The sequence below is a fragment of the Mustela putorius genome, unplaced genomic scaffold, assembly GCF_011764305.1.
Source record: "Mustela putorius furo isolate JIRA1106 unplaced genomic scaffold, ASM1176430v1.1 tig00003853_pilon_pilon_pilon, whole genome shotgun sequence".
NCBI classification, from domain to species: domain Eukaryota; kingdom Metazoa; phylum Chordata; class Mammalia; order Carnivora; family Mustelidae; genus Mustela; species Mustela putorius.
In genome coordinates this window covers 19883895-19899342 of record NW_025422005.1, presented here as the reverse complement: position 1 = coordinate 19899342, position 15448 = coordinate 19883895, and the positions used below count along the sequence as shown (strand labels likewise).

At 44.1% G+C, this 15448-nt stretch overlaps 1 protein-coding gene across 3 annotated transcripts in view; it reads right to left on the bottom strand.

Moving 5' to 3' along the window:
• Positions 1-14548, bottom strand: part of WDTC1 (WD and tetratricopeptide repeats 1) — a 71995-nt gene extending 57447 nt beyond the window's left edge. For 2 of the 3 annotated variants that reach the window (XM_013047179.2, XM_004741076.3), the window contains exon 1: positions 14146-14548. The gene's annotated coding sequence lies outside the window, so the exon portion shown is untranslated. The remainder of the gene's footprint in view (positions 1-14145) is intronic. The other variant, XM_004741075.3, reaches the window with a different exon arrangement.
• Positions 14549-15448: the final 900 nt, after the last annotated feature.

Sequence of the window (15448 nt, the reverse complement as noted above, 5' to 3'; positions counted from 1 at the left end):
AAAAACAGCAAAGCAGCAGCCAAACACAGACCCTTCTCTTCAAGAGCACTTCATATAGTTGTCATGAATTGAATATATCAATAGCACCAAGGCTACTGTGACCATTAATACCGTAGATAGACTGAAAAAGGCTAATTTAACCGAAGGACCAAAATGAATAGCTAGGACAGTAAATTCAAAAGGAACAATAGGAATAATAAATTAAATCTTATTTATACTCATTTATTCATACATCTTAGAAGAAAGCACAAAAATGACAGGAGGGGAAACAAACTAAACATAAGGCAGGAGGGGCACCTGGGTGGCTTAGTCATTAAGCATTTGCCTTCGGCTCAGGTCTTGATCCCAGGGTGCTGGGATCGAGCTCCGCATTGGGCTCCCTGCTAGGCAGGAAGCCTACTTCTCCCTCTCCCACTCCCCCTGTTTGTGTCCCTGCTCTCACTGTCTGTGTCAAATAAATAAATAAAATCTTAAAAAATAAATAAATAAACATGGCAGGAGAGCAAGAAAGGAGACATGTAAATCACCAGCAAAAAAAACTAGGACAGTAACAGACCACAAGCAACTTTATATGTGTATTCTTCATTCTAAGACTAGCACAGTGAACTGAGTATACCTTTATGTTCACCCTTAAAGCTCTAATGACACTGAAGGCTAATTTGCAGAACATGAAAGCTCAATAAAAAATCTCTCTAGCTAAAGTACAAAGGTTTAGGAATGGCATCTGCTGTCATTGAGGATACTGGAGGCTGGCTCTAGTTGACACTCAATAAAAGGAGGAAGAAGGAAGCTAGTTTCTGGGAATATGAAAAACATAAAAATGACTAAAAGGCACAGAGGAAAACATATGACATAATGTTACAAAGAAAATATGAGCAGCCATGCGCAAGATACTCCTCCCTAAAGGTATTCTACTCTTTGAGCCTAAAATGCGTAGCATGTCACCACCTAACGCTATCCGTTCTACAAACTTTTAACTCAGGCTATGTGGGGGGGTGCCTGGGTGGCTCAGTCGGTTAAAGCCTCTGCCTACAGCTCTGGTCATGATCTCAGAGTCCTGAGATCGAGCCCCACATTGGGCTCTCTGCTCAGCAGGGAGTCTGCTTCCCTTCCACTCTCTCTGCCTACTTATAATCTCTATCAGTCAAATAAATAAAATCTTTAAAAAAAAAAAAACCCTAAAACTCAGGCTATTTGGAACTTTTCTTCCATAGGCAGACCTCTATATTATAAAGGAGGCTAGTAAGAAAATTCATTTAACAGCTCAATTTGGAGGAATTAATCTCCTTCATAATGCAAAGGGTATCAGTAATATAATAGCCCAAGGTTAACAAGCCTTAGAACAAAGTACACCTGGCAAAGATTACTCACCTGGAACCAATGATTGAATGGTAATTTCCAAAATAAACATGAGGAACCACCCATTTCAGGTGTGCCACAGTCCTTGGTTGGGCTCTAGTTAATGTAGCAGAAAGGGAAGCAGATTTAAAATACTTAGGCACTTGGGCCTGAAGTCCAGCCCCCTTGTTGTACCAATTAGTACCTACTTAGGCAAGTTACTCAACCTTTCTGAGTTTCAAGTTCCTCATGTGTAATATGGGGATGCTCATCGACTTCAACTGGTTGTTGTGAGGAATAAAAGTGATCAAATATATATGAAGGTACAAAATAGTGCCTGGATTACAGCAGGTGCTCAACAGACATTATCAGCCAAATCTGAACTCCAGTAAGACTTAGCTCCTGATCTATGCGCAGTGCCATGGTTACATTTCTCCCTTACTTCCTTCCCTACCAGAGCGACAAAGCTGACACTGGGGATTCCGTTGTAGGGTGGTGGGGCACACAAAGTGGGATGACTTTCTCACTTCTGCTGAAGGAACTCCATACAACTCCATACCAGAAGGGTTATACAGGATTATTCATAATAGCTAAAAAGCAGAAACCCAAATGCTCATCAACTGATGAATGGACTAACAAAATGTGATGTAGCTATACAATGGAATGTTATCTGGCCATAAGAAGCAGTGAAGTGCTGATACGTGTTACAATATGGGTGAACCTTGAAGACATTATGCTAAGTGAAAGAAGGCCATGAGCTGAGCCGTATACAGGTTTCTCCAGCTATCCAAAAGTAAAGCATTCCTATGAAATCTATCCTAAGCTGCAATGACATAAAGTGAAGAAGCAGTTACCACTAGTTTATATGGAAAGTTTTTGAGCTTTCCCCGACCCCCCAAAAAAACCTCTCTTGGGCTTTTCCACTATCATCTTGCTAACGGATAAAAAAAAACAAAACACTAAATGAAGATAAAGCACAGAGGCTCAGAGTTCAAAGCTATGGTGGCTTGATGTGGAGTGTAGTTCCCAGGGGAGAAGCTGGGAGGTGCCATCCTCGATTCTCAGGGTGTGCGCTGCCTCTGTAATGGGCTCACGGCAAAACAAATGACGAAGTATCTGATTTTCACCCTTTTCATAAAAGCAAAAATCCTCTTCATATTTCCTTCGGTTAGCGAGAAAAAGGTGCTAAACGTAGGTCTTTCATAAAAGTGAAGTGGCATAATGTGAACTTTCAAGAATTAAGGGATGCCTATAATTCCATTTACGTGCAAGGCCCAGAATAGGCAAATCTACAGAAATAGAAGATTTGTGGTTCCTTGGGGTTGGGGGGATGGGGTTTAGAGTAGTAATAGCTAAAGGATATTTATTTCCTTTTTTTTTTTTTTTTAAATTTGAGTGAAACTCACATAATAAAAATTAACCATTTTAAAGTGTACAATTCAGGGCGCCTGGGTGGCTCAGTGGGTTAAGCCACTTCCTTCAGCTCAGGTCATGATCTCAAGGTCCTGGGATCGAGTCCCACATCGGGCTCTCTGCTCAGCGGGGAGCCTGCTTCCCTCTCTCTCTCTCTCTGCCTGCCTCTCCATCTACTTGTGATCTCTCTCTGTCAAATGAATAAATAAAATCTTAAAAAAAAAATAAAGTGTACAATTCAGTGGTATTTAGTACACTCACAGTGTTATGCAACCATCACTTCTAGGTAGTTCCAAGACATTTCCATCGCACCAAAAGAAAATCATACTTATTAAGTAGTCAGTCCCTCTTCCATCCTCCCCCTCATACCTGGCAACCACCAATTAACTTTCCACATCTATGAATTTACCTATCCTATATAATTTTATATAGGATTTTAAATAATTTTAATATAAATTTATATATGATAGATATAAAATTATATTTCATATAAATAAAATCCTACAATATGTGGCCTTTCGTGACTGGCTTCTTTCACTTATGAAATATTTTGAGGTCCATTACTCTAGCACGTTATCAGTACTTTGTTCCTTTCTATGGCTGAATACTATTCCATTGCACTGCTATTATCACATAGTGTTTATCCATTCATCTGCTGGCTGTTGTTAATAGTGCTGCTATGAACATTTGTATATATTATCTGTTTGACTACCTGCTTTCAATTCTTTTGTGTATATACCTTGGAGTGGAATTCCGAGTCATATGGTAATGCTACATTTAACTTTTTTGAGGAATGGCCAAACTGATTTCCATAGTGGCTGCACCATTTTACAATTTCACCAGCAATGTACAAGATTCCAATTTATCCACATCCTTAACACACTTTTTAAAAAAGATTTTATTTATTTGACAGAGATAGCACAAGCAAGGGGAACAGCAGGCAGAGGGAGAGGGAGAAGCAGGCTCCCCACTGAGCAGGGACCCTGATGCCGGCTTGATTCCAGGACCCTGGGATCATGACCTGAGCCCAAAGCAGAGACTTAATGACCAAGCCACCCAGATGCCCCAAAGTTATTATATTTTTAAAAAGGAACTACTGATACAGCTAACAATATGGGTGAATCTCACATATTCTGAGCAAGCAAGACATAAAAAAGTACATACCAGGGGTGCCTGGGTGTCTGGGTGCTCAGTTGGTTCTGACTCTTGATTTTGGCTCAGGTTGTAATCTCAGGGTTGTGACACTGAGCCCCTCTCAGGCTCTGTGCTCAGCATGGAGCCTGCTTGTCCCTCTCCCTCTGCTCCTCCCCAGCTCACTCTCTCTCTAATAAATAAAATCTTTTTAAAAAGTACATATTATATGATTCCATTTACTGGTGACCTTTGAACAACACAAGTTTGAACTATGTGCATCCAGTTATATGTGGATTATTTTCAATAAATACAGTATAGCACGGTAAGTGTATGATTTTCTTAATAAAATTTTATTTTCTCTATTATAAGAATACAGTTTATAATCCTTAATACAAAACATGTGTCAATTGTTATCAGTAAGGCTTCCAGTCAATAGAAGGCTATTAGTAGCTAAGTTTTGATGAAGTCAAAAGTTATATGTGAATTTCTGACTACATGGAGGGGCACAGGGTTGGTACTCCTAACCCCCACACTGTTCAAGAGTCAACTGTATATAAAGTTTTAGAATAGGCAAAAATATAGTTTAAAAAAAAAGTGTTGCTTGGGTACATGGAGATCGACAAGGAAAGGACACCTGAGATTTTCTAGAGTGACAGAAAGGTTCTACATAGTGGTGAGAGTTATGGTCACATGAGTATTGGGGAGATGGGTTACATGAGTATATCCCTTTGTCAAAACTGCACAATCAAGATTAGCAAATTTTAATATTTGTAAATTTTACTTAAAAAAATAGAATGGAGGGGTAGCTCGGTGCCTCAGTGGGTTAAAGCCTCTGCCTTCGGCTCAGGTCATGGTCTCAGGGTCCTGGGATCGAGCCCCACATCGGGCTCTCTGCTCGCCAGGGAACCTTCTTCCTCCCCTCTCTCATTGCCTGCCTCTCCGCCTACTTGTGAACTCTGTCTGTCAAATAAATAAATAGAATCTTTAAAAAAAAAAAATAGAATGGAAGTGGGAAGCAGAGGAGGTACAGATAAGAATGGCAGAATTTTGACTGTTGTTGAAATAGGATAACAGATATATGGGAGTTCAATATTCTGTTTACTTCGTATATATTTGAAATTCTCTCTAATAAAGTTCTTTTAAAAAATATTTATTTTTGAGAGAGTGCGTGAGCAGGAGGCGCAGAGGGAGAGGGAGAGAGAATCTCAAGCAAACTCCATGCTGAGTGTGGAGTCTGATGCAGGGTTTGATCTCATGACTCTGAGGTCATGGCTTGAGCCCAAACCAAGACTCAGACACTTAAACAACTGTGCCATGTCAGTGCCCTTCTAATAAAGTCCTTTAAAAAATCTTTCTTATTACAGAGTCATTCAAAACATGGAAGACTGATTAATGAAACACAAAACCAGATTTAAGAAAATCAAATTTAAGACATACCTACAGCTATCTTAGCCCTGGAGGGGAAAAAAAAAACCTAGAAGTGTACGTATCTACAATGTTATAACAAGGATATGTATAAAAAATGTGCCAGGGGCGCCTGGGTGGCTCAGTGGGTTAAGCCGCTGCCTTCGGCTCAGGTCATGATCCCAGGGTCCTGGGATCGAGCCCCGCATCGGGCTCTCTGCTCAGCGGGGAGCCTGCTTCCTCCTCTCTCTCTGCCTGCCTCTCTGCCTACTTGTGATCTCTGTCAAATAAATAAATAAAATCTTTAAAAAAAAAAAAAATGTGCCAGTGGTCTTCTCTCTGGTAAGACAACAGGTGATATACACATATATAAATGTATTTTTTTCTGTTCCTCTGTACTTTCCAAGTATTCTGTTGTGAACATTAATTGTTTTTATAATAATACAGAAACAGCCCTTAGGAACCTGCTTCAAACTGAAAGAAATGAGTCTGAATCTGGTTCTACTATATACTAGGTTGTATGAGCTTGGGTAAAATTATTTACGTTTAAGCTCCTGGGGGTTTTTTGTTTGTTTGTTAATCGTTTTACCTGTCATGTAGGTATACATAGTAATTTTTACCTCACAGGGTTATTGGGAACATTAATGAGATAATGCATTACAAAACACTTAGTACAATACCTGGCATGTGGTAAGCACTCAAGAAAGACTGGCTATTTTTCATCTGTTACATGAAGGTAACAACAGCACCTACCTCAGAGATGCTGTGAGGATTATACAGGATAACTGGCACACTGTAAATACTTAATAAGTATGACAATAAGGAAAAAGTGTTTAAGAAAAGCTTCCTCTCTGGGTGCCTGGGTGGCTCAGTCAGGTAAGTGTCCGACTCTCGCTTTCGGGTCAGGTCATGATCTCAGGGTCTCGAGATCAAATCCCATCCTGGGTTCCCCACTGAGCACAGAGCCTGCTTACGATTCTCTCTACCTCTCCCTCTTCCCCCCGACCCCTCCCCTCTTTCCCTCTCAAAAGAAAGAAAAGGAGGGAGGGAGGGAGGAAAAGAGGAAGGAAGAAAGAAGGAAGGAAAGAGCCTCCTCTTAAAAAGTTAAATATGTTTTCATTTTTCTTAGGTTATACCTAGGAGTGGAATTTCTAGGTCATATAGTAACTATAAGTCTACACAAAAACTCATAAATCAATGTTCACAGCCCTAAAGTAGAAACAACCCAAATGTCTACCAATGGTAAATGTCCATAAATGGGTAAGTAAAATGTGATATAGCCATATAATCGAGTATTAATCAGCTGTAAAAAGGAATGAAACAATGATTCATGCTGCAACAGGGATGAAACCTAAGAATATTATTTGAGGGCGCCTGGGTGGCTCAGTGGGTTAAGCCGCTGCCTTCGGCTCGGGTCATGATCTCAGGGTCCTGGGATCGAGTCCCGCATCAGGCTCTCTGCTCAGCGGGGAGCCTGCTTCCTCCTCTCTCTCTCTCTCTGCCTGCCTCTCTGCCTACTTGTGATCTCTCTCTGTCAAATAAATAAATAAAATCTTTAAAAAAAAAAAGAATATTATTTGAAACAAGCCAGTCACAAAAGGCCACATATTTTATGAATCCATTTATATTAAACGTCAAGAATAGCAAAAGCTGGGGCACCTGGGTGGCTTAGTCGTTAAGCATCTGTCTTCGGCTCAGGTCATGATCCCAGGGTCCTGGGATCGAGCCCCATGTTGGGCTCCCTGCTCCACACTGGGAAGCCTGCTTCTCCCTCCCCCACTTCACTGCTTGTGTTCCCTCTCTAGCTGGGTCTCTGTCAAATAAATAAGTAAAATCTTTAAAAAAAAAAAAAAGGATAGCAAAAGCTACAGGGACAGGAAGTATACTGCTGGTTCCTTGGAATTGAGGAAGAAGATGGGAGTGACTGCGGTGGTTGTGATAGCTAAAGAATATGGGTTTCTTTGGGGCATGATGAAAATGTTCTGGAATTAGATAGAGGTGAAGGATGCACAACTTTGTGGTATATTAAAAAGGGCAGAATTGTATACATTAAAAGGGTAAACGTTATAGCACATGAATTATACCTCAATAAGAGATCAAGTCCCCAAACCCTTTTCTTTTCTCTGCCTCAAAATCAGAACTTGGGAAAATTCAGTTCTCACCCTTTTCTTCGCCTATCTCCTGCCCTGAATTGTAATTATTTTTGTGGGGTTTCTCTTCTTTAAAAGACTAAAAGAATCCTGAGGGCTAGCTCTTCATCTGATTAATCTACTGACCCTCCTAGGTCTCCAAGGACTGATGCGGGCTTAGCAGACACCAGTAAGTACTTGCTGAATGAATGATAGCATGACGATCTTGTGTACATACAGTGCTATATACCTATCAGAGTGCTGATCATTTCATTTATGCTTTTACCTTGAACTTCACAACAATCCTGTGAGGAAGCTAGGAAGCTATTATCATCCCTTTTAACAAGGGAGAACTGAAGCACAGTGCTATGTGGTACTGAGGAATAAGCACTGGACCAGGATTTAGGATCTTGTGCTCCAGGCAGGGGCTCTGCCTCTAACTGGCTGAAAAACCCTGTGTGAGGCGTCTCACTCTCTCAGACTGTTTCCCCATCTGTAAAATGAGAGGCAGACTCTGAGATGAGCTACAAAACTTCTTCCAATGCCTCTACCCCATGATTCTAAGAACACACTCCTAGGAGCAGTAGAGTGGAGATGGAACCCCAGTCATCTGTATTCTTTTTCCTCTGAACATGCAGCCTCTCACTGTGGAGAGATGCCCCCAACCAGAGTGACCACTGGCCCCCTTTCAACATTCTGAATTATGCAAAAGATGTATGCAAGTTTCATTTCACTCTATTTGCAGTGGTCTACCTATTGGAGCAATCCTATAGAAGAGAAATACACTTCCAAAGGATAAAGGTCATTGCAAGTAGCATAATAAAATAAAGAGTTGGGCACTGGAGTCCAACAGACCTAAGGTTCAAATCCTAGTTCTGGCACCTATTTTCTGTGTGGCCGCATTTCTAAACCTCAGCTTCCTAATCTGCAAAACAAGGACGATAATGCCTACTTTCAGAGAGTGAAGAGCTATACACGTAAAATACCTGATACCAAGCCTGGTAAAAATATTTAGGGAACATTCAAAGCATTTCTTTCTTTCTTTTTTTAATGAACCACTTTTTTTTTTTAAAGATTTTATTTATTTATTTGACAGAGAGATAGAGAGCACAAGTAAGCAGAGTGGCAGGCAGAAGGTGAAGAGAGAAGCAGGATCTCTGCTCATCAGGAAGCCCGATGTGGGGCTTAATCCCAGGACCCCGGAATCATGACCCGAGCTGAAGGAAGCTGCCTAACCAACTGAGCCACCCAGGTGCCCCTTCAAAGCATTTCTTTCTTTCTTTTTTAAAGATTTTATTTATTTATTTGACAAAAAGAGAGGTCACAAGTAGGCAGAGAGGCAGGCAGAGAGTGAGACGGAAGCAGGCTTCCTGCTGAGCAGAGAGCCTGATGTTGGGCTCTATTCCAGGACCCTGGGATCATGACCTGAGCTGAAGGCAGAGGATTAACCCACTGAGCCACCCAGGTGCCCCCTTCAAAGCATTTCTTAAGGATGTGAGGGCGATCTGGCTGCAACATCTGTCACCCCGTTGATCGCCAGGGTTGATTTGGCTGATCTGGCTGGCTAGGCGGGTGTCCCCTTCCTCCCTCACCACTCCATGTGTGTCCCTCCCGAAGCTGCCCGCTCGGTGGAAGGGGATGACTTTACCCGACAGAGGAGAGGACCATTCTTCCGTCAAGGGTATACGATTAGCTGCGCTCCCCTGCTAGAACCTCCAAACAAGCTCTCAAAGCATTTCTTAGTGTTCTGACAGATTGCTCGTAAACCTATGAGGCAGGTACTATTATTATCCCCACATTTCAGATGAAAGCTCTGAGGTGGAGAGAAGTTAGTTTGCCTAAAGTTATAGTTTTTAAATGGAGAATCAAACTAGATAGTTTAATTCTAAGACCCAGGTCACTGACAACTAAAAAATAGTTACTACTTTTAATCAGATCATGTGCAAGCAGTTACCTCAAAGAAGCTCTCAGCATTCCTTAGGGTTAAGCTAAGGAATCAAAATCACCTTGACTCTGCCAGTGTCAAAACATAAAAAGTTCCTGGTGTATTTCAGGGTCATGGACTAAGCTGGCACAAGGAGAGCATCTGGGAAAGGTTTGGTTGGCAGGATAGGCCCATCAACAAAGCACCTTTGGAAAAGTTCTTTGCCATCTTCGAGGCTCCTGGCTCAAACGACTCCTTATGGGGTTGGCTAAAGCTTTCTCTGTGAAGTCTATCTTAAGAAATGTTTCACTTTGTGGGAAACTCTGGATGAAAACTCACCTCTATGGCTTCTCTACATTCGTGCTTTGTGAAATTTTTTTCTTGATGTTTTTAGAACAATGCTTTTCAGTGATTACAGCTAATTTATCTGCTTTTTCCTAGGGCCACAATTACCTTAAGGTAGTGAAAGGGAACAGGTAGACAAAGGGAGCATACTTTGAAAATGCTGTCCTCTCTTACTGTATATATGAGCATCTGAAGTCTTGGATTTTTCCTTTAACTTGCATCTTTCCAAATTTTGGCATGATTCAACGTACCTCTCATAGGGAAGTCTTTGAAGTTTCACCCTGTAACTTTCTTTCTAGCAGAGAAGTTAAGGAAAACTAAGCCAATCAGTGTGGAAATGCTTCCTTTCCAACTCAGCTGCAGTTGTGTTACATCCAGATGTCTGACTCAAGAAGGAAATCAGGCAGGCCACCGGTACCCAAATATTCAGGGCTCAACTGAGGGCTCAAGTTGAAACTCCAAGACCAGAAATGCCTGACTCCCATTCTAAGAAAGGCTCTCTAAAGGTATATGGGAAAGCACAGTCTTGTGCTTTCTGAAAATAGAATCGGGGGGTTATGAACAAGGATAAAATTCTGCCAACGTCCTGAGAGCCCCTGGATAGCTACCTGGGTAACGTCTGATCCTGCTCTGCCCCATTCCCCAAGAAAATGGGGTTAATACCTCCCCAGATGGCTACAGGAAGGATTAAGGGTTATTATTCTTGGCATCCAGCTCTATCACAGCTCTGGCAATTGTGACCTTGTTCATTTTAAAATAAGACATTAAATATAAAAATGCAAACAGTGATCCCTGAATCTGACTCTATAGTAGGGTGAGGAATTTTTTTCCACAAGACCTCTGACACTGCCTCCTATACTCCAACCTACTGGCTGAACCTTCCTCTTACTCAAAACTCAAGTTTTTAAGGTATTAGTCACTAATGCCACAAAGCCCTTCAAGGAGTCAGCAGCTATTACAAATAGTACACAGAGCAAACCCCAGAATTCTCAGGGTGTCACCCTAAAGAAACAAAATGGTACCCTTTTACCACAAACCCAGGCTCTCAAGGGCAATCAGTGAGGTCTAGCAAAAAGTGTATATTAACAACAGTTAGTACTCATAAAACCACTACAAGGAAGGTACTGTCACAAATCTCATTTCACATATGAGGAAACTAAAGCTCAGAGAGGACACATGATTTACCCTACGTTACACAGCTAAGAAAGTACAAAGGTTCAAATATCAGTCCTACTTCTAGCTGTGTCACCTAACAGGTTAGTTTTTTTTTTTTTTTAACTTTCTGGAACCTCAGTTTCCTCATTTGTAAAGTGGGGGTAATGAGGGACGCCTGGGTGGTTCAGTTGGTTAAGTACCTGCCTTTAGCTCAGGTCATGAGTCTATAAAGTCCTGGGATCGAGTCCTGCATCGGGTTCCTTGCTCCGTGGGGAGGCTACTGCTCCCCCTGCCTACTGCCCTCCCTGCTTGTGCTTTCTCCCTGACAAATAAACTGATAAAGTGGGGATAATGATAGTTCCTTCATAGGGACCTAAGGATTAAATGAAATATCGTAGAAAAAGTATCTAACAAGTGCCTGGCACACAGTAAGTATGAAATACGAGTTAGTTCTTTTACAGATCAATATGGCAGGAGTTTGACATTTCCATGTAATAACAGGGTTTAAAATACTGAATAACCAATTAGTCTAGTTACCTACATAAGTATGAACTCCTCTACCAAATCCTTTATAAGAAGTGGAAAAGCCTCTGCTTGAATACCTACAATGACAAGTAACTCATTCCCTCACAGGGTGGTCGATTTTGCTTTTAGAAAGCCAAATTTTCTCCTACCAAGCCAACGTCTCCTCTTTTGGAATTTCTATCCCTTGATCCTAGTGCTGCTTTCCAGAATCACACAGAGAAAGTCCAGTTCTCTTTCTACATAACAGTTCTTCAAATACTTGAAGGCAGGTTTTGTGTTCTCCCAAGCTGTTAGCATTGGTCCTTTCAGATCTTCAAGCATCAGAGCCTCAAAGGAGACAGGCCCTGGTTGGAATTCTAAACATTTCCTATATTTGCTGTGTGACCTTAAGAAAGTTATTTAACCTCTCTGTACCTGTATCTTCATATGTATAATAGGGAAAATGATCTTTGCCTCACAGGCAGTTATGAGGGCTAAATTAGATAAAGTAAAACACTAACTAGCACACATCCCAACATATACCAGGCGCTCAATATATTTCAGTTACTTCTTAGAATGTATTCTAATTAGTAAATATCTCTCAAAGCTAGACACAATTAAATGTAACACCAAGGAATTGGTTTCTGATGGAAAATACCAGGGCCTGTGTTTTTGTAGCCAAGGAGTTACGTACCTCTGCAATGGTGGCCCAAAGATGCAGTGGAATCCAGAAAGGTAAGGATAAAAGAAGAAAGGAATCAGGACCATTCAATCAGAGACCCCCAAAAAAGCTAAGTATCACCATATTACATGTTGTTTATGATTCCCTCTTTAAGAACCAGGACTGCACATGTGGGCCACACTCCCTAATTCAAAAAGGAGTGAAGAAAATAATGAGAAAATAATTTAAAAATTGTTGAAGTCATAGTTCTGGGTCTTTGCAGCAGCTGGCCCCTCAAAGTCCAAAGATGTTTAGCAGAGGGCTTTAAAATCTTCAGTTGTATCCTTCCAGGTCCCGAAGTCTAGGTGTGTGAAAAAACCCTAATTTGATGTCCCATGAGTCACTACTGACTTCCTTCCAGCTAGAAAATTTGTCAGCTGCATGACAACTCTAAAAATCCCCAAGTGGCAAATCGCCAATGTTAATACCATCACCATAATCACTACACATATTCTCTTCCTTTCAGTAACTCCAAGAGAAGGAGTCTTAGGCAGAAATACGGATTATTGTTCTGTTATTCTTCAGAATTGACCCAAAATTGTAGACTGCTTCTACAAATTGACAGGTGGCTTGAACATAAGTGTCCCCAAATAGGTCAAAATACCCCAGTATTAAAGCAGCAGGATCACAAACTATGGCAGAAAATGTTTCTCCGTCTGCCAATGAAATACAACAACCTGCACTGGAAATCCACTAAGTCTCAACATTGTCAGCCCAATCGAGCCTTTCTAGTTACTCCCTGGTCTACGCTAGAGGATCCAGTTATTATACTCAGCAGACAAGATTCTTCAATCCAAAAACAGCCATAAATAGTTCTTTCACTTCAAGAAGACTCTAGCCACTCAGGAGGGGCTGTAAGGTACAGAAAGGCTTCGTTCAGATCACTGGACATACCTGTGCCCTAGGCAGAGATTTCATAACGTCTTTGAGTCTGGAGGTGTCCTCTGAATAGTTTCTTCTGAAAACTGTTTCAGGCTTTGTTAAAAGGGAACACTTAACTGCCACTTTACCCTGATCATCTACCTCATCCTTGGGAAGAATGGGGAAGTTACAGACACCCTGTCAGGTTTCTAAACTCATAAACTTAAGAAGAAAACTTTAAAGTTTCTCTACCACTACCTCAGGAAGTTCTAAAAAAAAAAAAAAAAAAAAAAGTCACAGAAGAAAAGGACTTTGAGGAAAATAGTCAAATTAGGCAGTCAGACTTTAGTCATAAGTCCTGATACCTCTTTTCTAGAGTCCCTGGTGGTACACCTACAGAGGAAAGGCAGAGGTCACTAAGCAAAGTCAATCTGGCTGGCAAGGAGTGGGGGCGTCCCACTGCAGCTTTCAGTGACAAGACTTGGTACCTGATGGTTCACAGTTTCTCTCCTATTCTACACTTCCTATTTCCCTTTTAAGTGGGTTACTGAATAGCCCATTCCCAAGTAAAGGCCCTCTGTAAGGGCGTTACAGTCGCCTGGTGGAAACACCTTAGGAGTTTTGCTTAGTGCCAGGATGGGCCACTGAAGGCATCTGCGGCTGCAAGAAGCCTGGCCACGGACAGACGGACACACACACACACACACACACACTCACTCACTCACAGAGAAAGAGAGCGGGAGAGAGAGAGACAGAGACAGAGCGCGAGAGCAAGCGAGACAGAGCGAGAGCAGGAGAGCAGGAAACTAAGAGAGCAGGTCAGGTCAACGTAGCCCTCCCGGCATTTCCACCTGCCCCCTTCTTCCTGAGACCGGCGCCAGATCAGATGTCAAACAAAAACTCCGCAAAAAAAGTCCCGTGATGGAATGACTTCCACCTCTCCCTTGGCAAAGCCCCCTGGACTCCCAAAGCCTCCCCCACCACCCACGTCCCGGCCGGCCCTCCATCCCCACCCCGCCCCCGGCCCACTCTGCCCTTCGCCCCTGCGAGGCCTGCCCCCTCTCGGGACACCCCGGAGCCCCGAGGCTGGCGGCCTCAGGGCCCCCGGGCCGGCAAGGCTGCGGCCGGCCCAGAGCGGGTGGCCCGTGTGCCGGGACTGCGGGAGCCGGTTCTCGCTTCGGCGCCCGGCAAGGGCAGGGGGCGGTGGCTACCAGTACCTGTCAGGCCTCTTCCCAGGACCAGCGGCGGCGCAACTTCAGGAGCCCATGTCCGTCCGTGGGGCCCGGCCCCTCTCCCGGGAGGGGGGGGCGCGGATCCCGGGGAGGGGGCTGGGGGGCCCGGGCAGCTCTAGCCCCTTCCCATGCTCCCCGCCCGGCGCCTGGCCGGGGCCGGACAGCGCCTCCGCCCGCCCCTGCGCACCGCCTCACACCCGCGCTCACACACACTCACACTCCCTCGCGCGCTCTCACACACGCACTCCCCTCCCTCCTCCTCCTCTGTTTATCTCCTCCAGCTGTCTGGGGACCCAGGAGAAGCCCAGCACCGCGCCTGCGCCACGCAGTCTCCGCCTCCGCCCCGCGCCTCACAGCCGGCGGCTACGCTACGGAGAGAGCGTCCGGCGGTTTCCAGAATGGCTAGCCGGGCCCCTCCCCCGCCCCGCGCGCCCGGTCAACGTCTGCTGCCGGCGGTGCCTACTAACCTGCTAGTGGGGGAGCCCCGCACCGCCGCGACCAATCCACTCCTGCGCTCGCCAGACCCGCAGCCAGTGGGCAGGCGGGAAAGCCGGGCTAAGCCCCAGGGCATCCTGGGAATCGTAGTTTTTCCCCGTCGAAGAGCTCCTGCCCAGTGGGCTCATCCCGCCCAGTTGCCATTAGTTACCCTGACGCACCTCCCACCCCACATCCAGGGAAAATGGTCCCTCACGTTGCTTCTGGGACACCCCTAACACTCACCCATTGCCCCTCAGAGCCCGACACAGTCTCCTGAGAGCCTCACCAAGACTTCCTCAGAGCCCGTGAACTGGGAGACTTTTCAGGCTGGGGCCCCAATGCCCCCGATCCCCCAGAGCCCAGCTTCCTCTTACTCTTTCCTGCCCTGGGGGGCTGCTGAGTGGCACATTCCTCACTCTTGCTCCTGGGCCTGAAGAAAGAGGATAAAACGTAATCAGTCCTACAACCGAGTGGCTTGGAGGGGAGCCAACCACACACTACGGAAACCCTCAGGCTGACCAAAAGAGACAGAGATGAGGTCCTTCTGAGACTAACTGGTGGAGGCACTACTGTTCCCCCCTCTAAGGAAGAGGCAGTTCCAGCCTAGTGGAGTGCCACGTCTGCTAGAAGAGGCACTGTCCTAAGGAAGTGCTCAAGGTGACAAGGGAGGCATCAGGTGTAACTTCTGAAAGCAGAGACCAGGCCCCACCCATGAGGCGCCTCAGGTCAGAAAAAGGAAAAATTGTCATCATTTTCTGAGAATGGAAACTTGGCACTCACCCATTGGGTGGGTGCCATTTGTCAGATAACA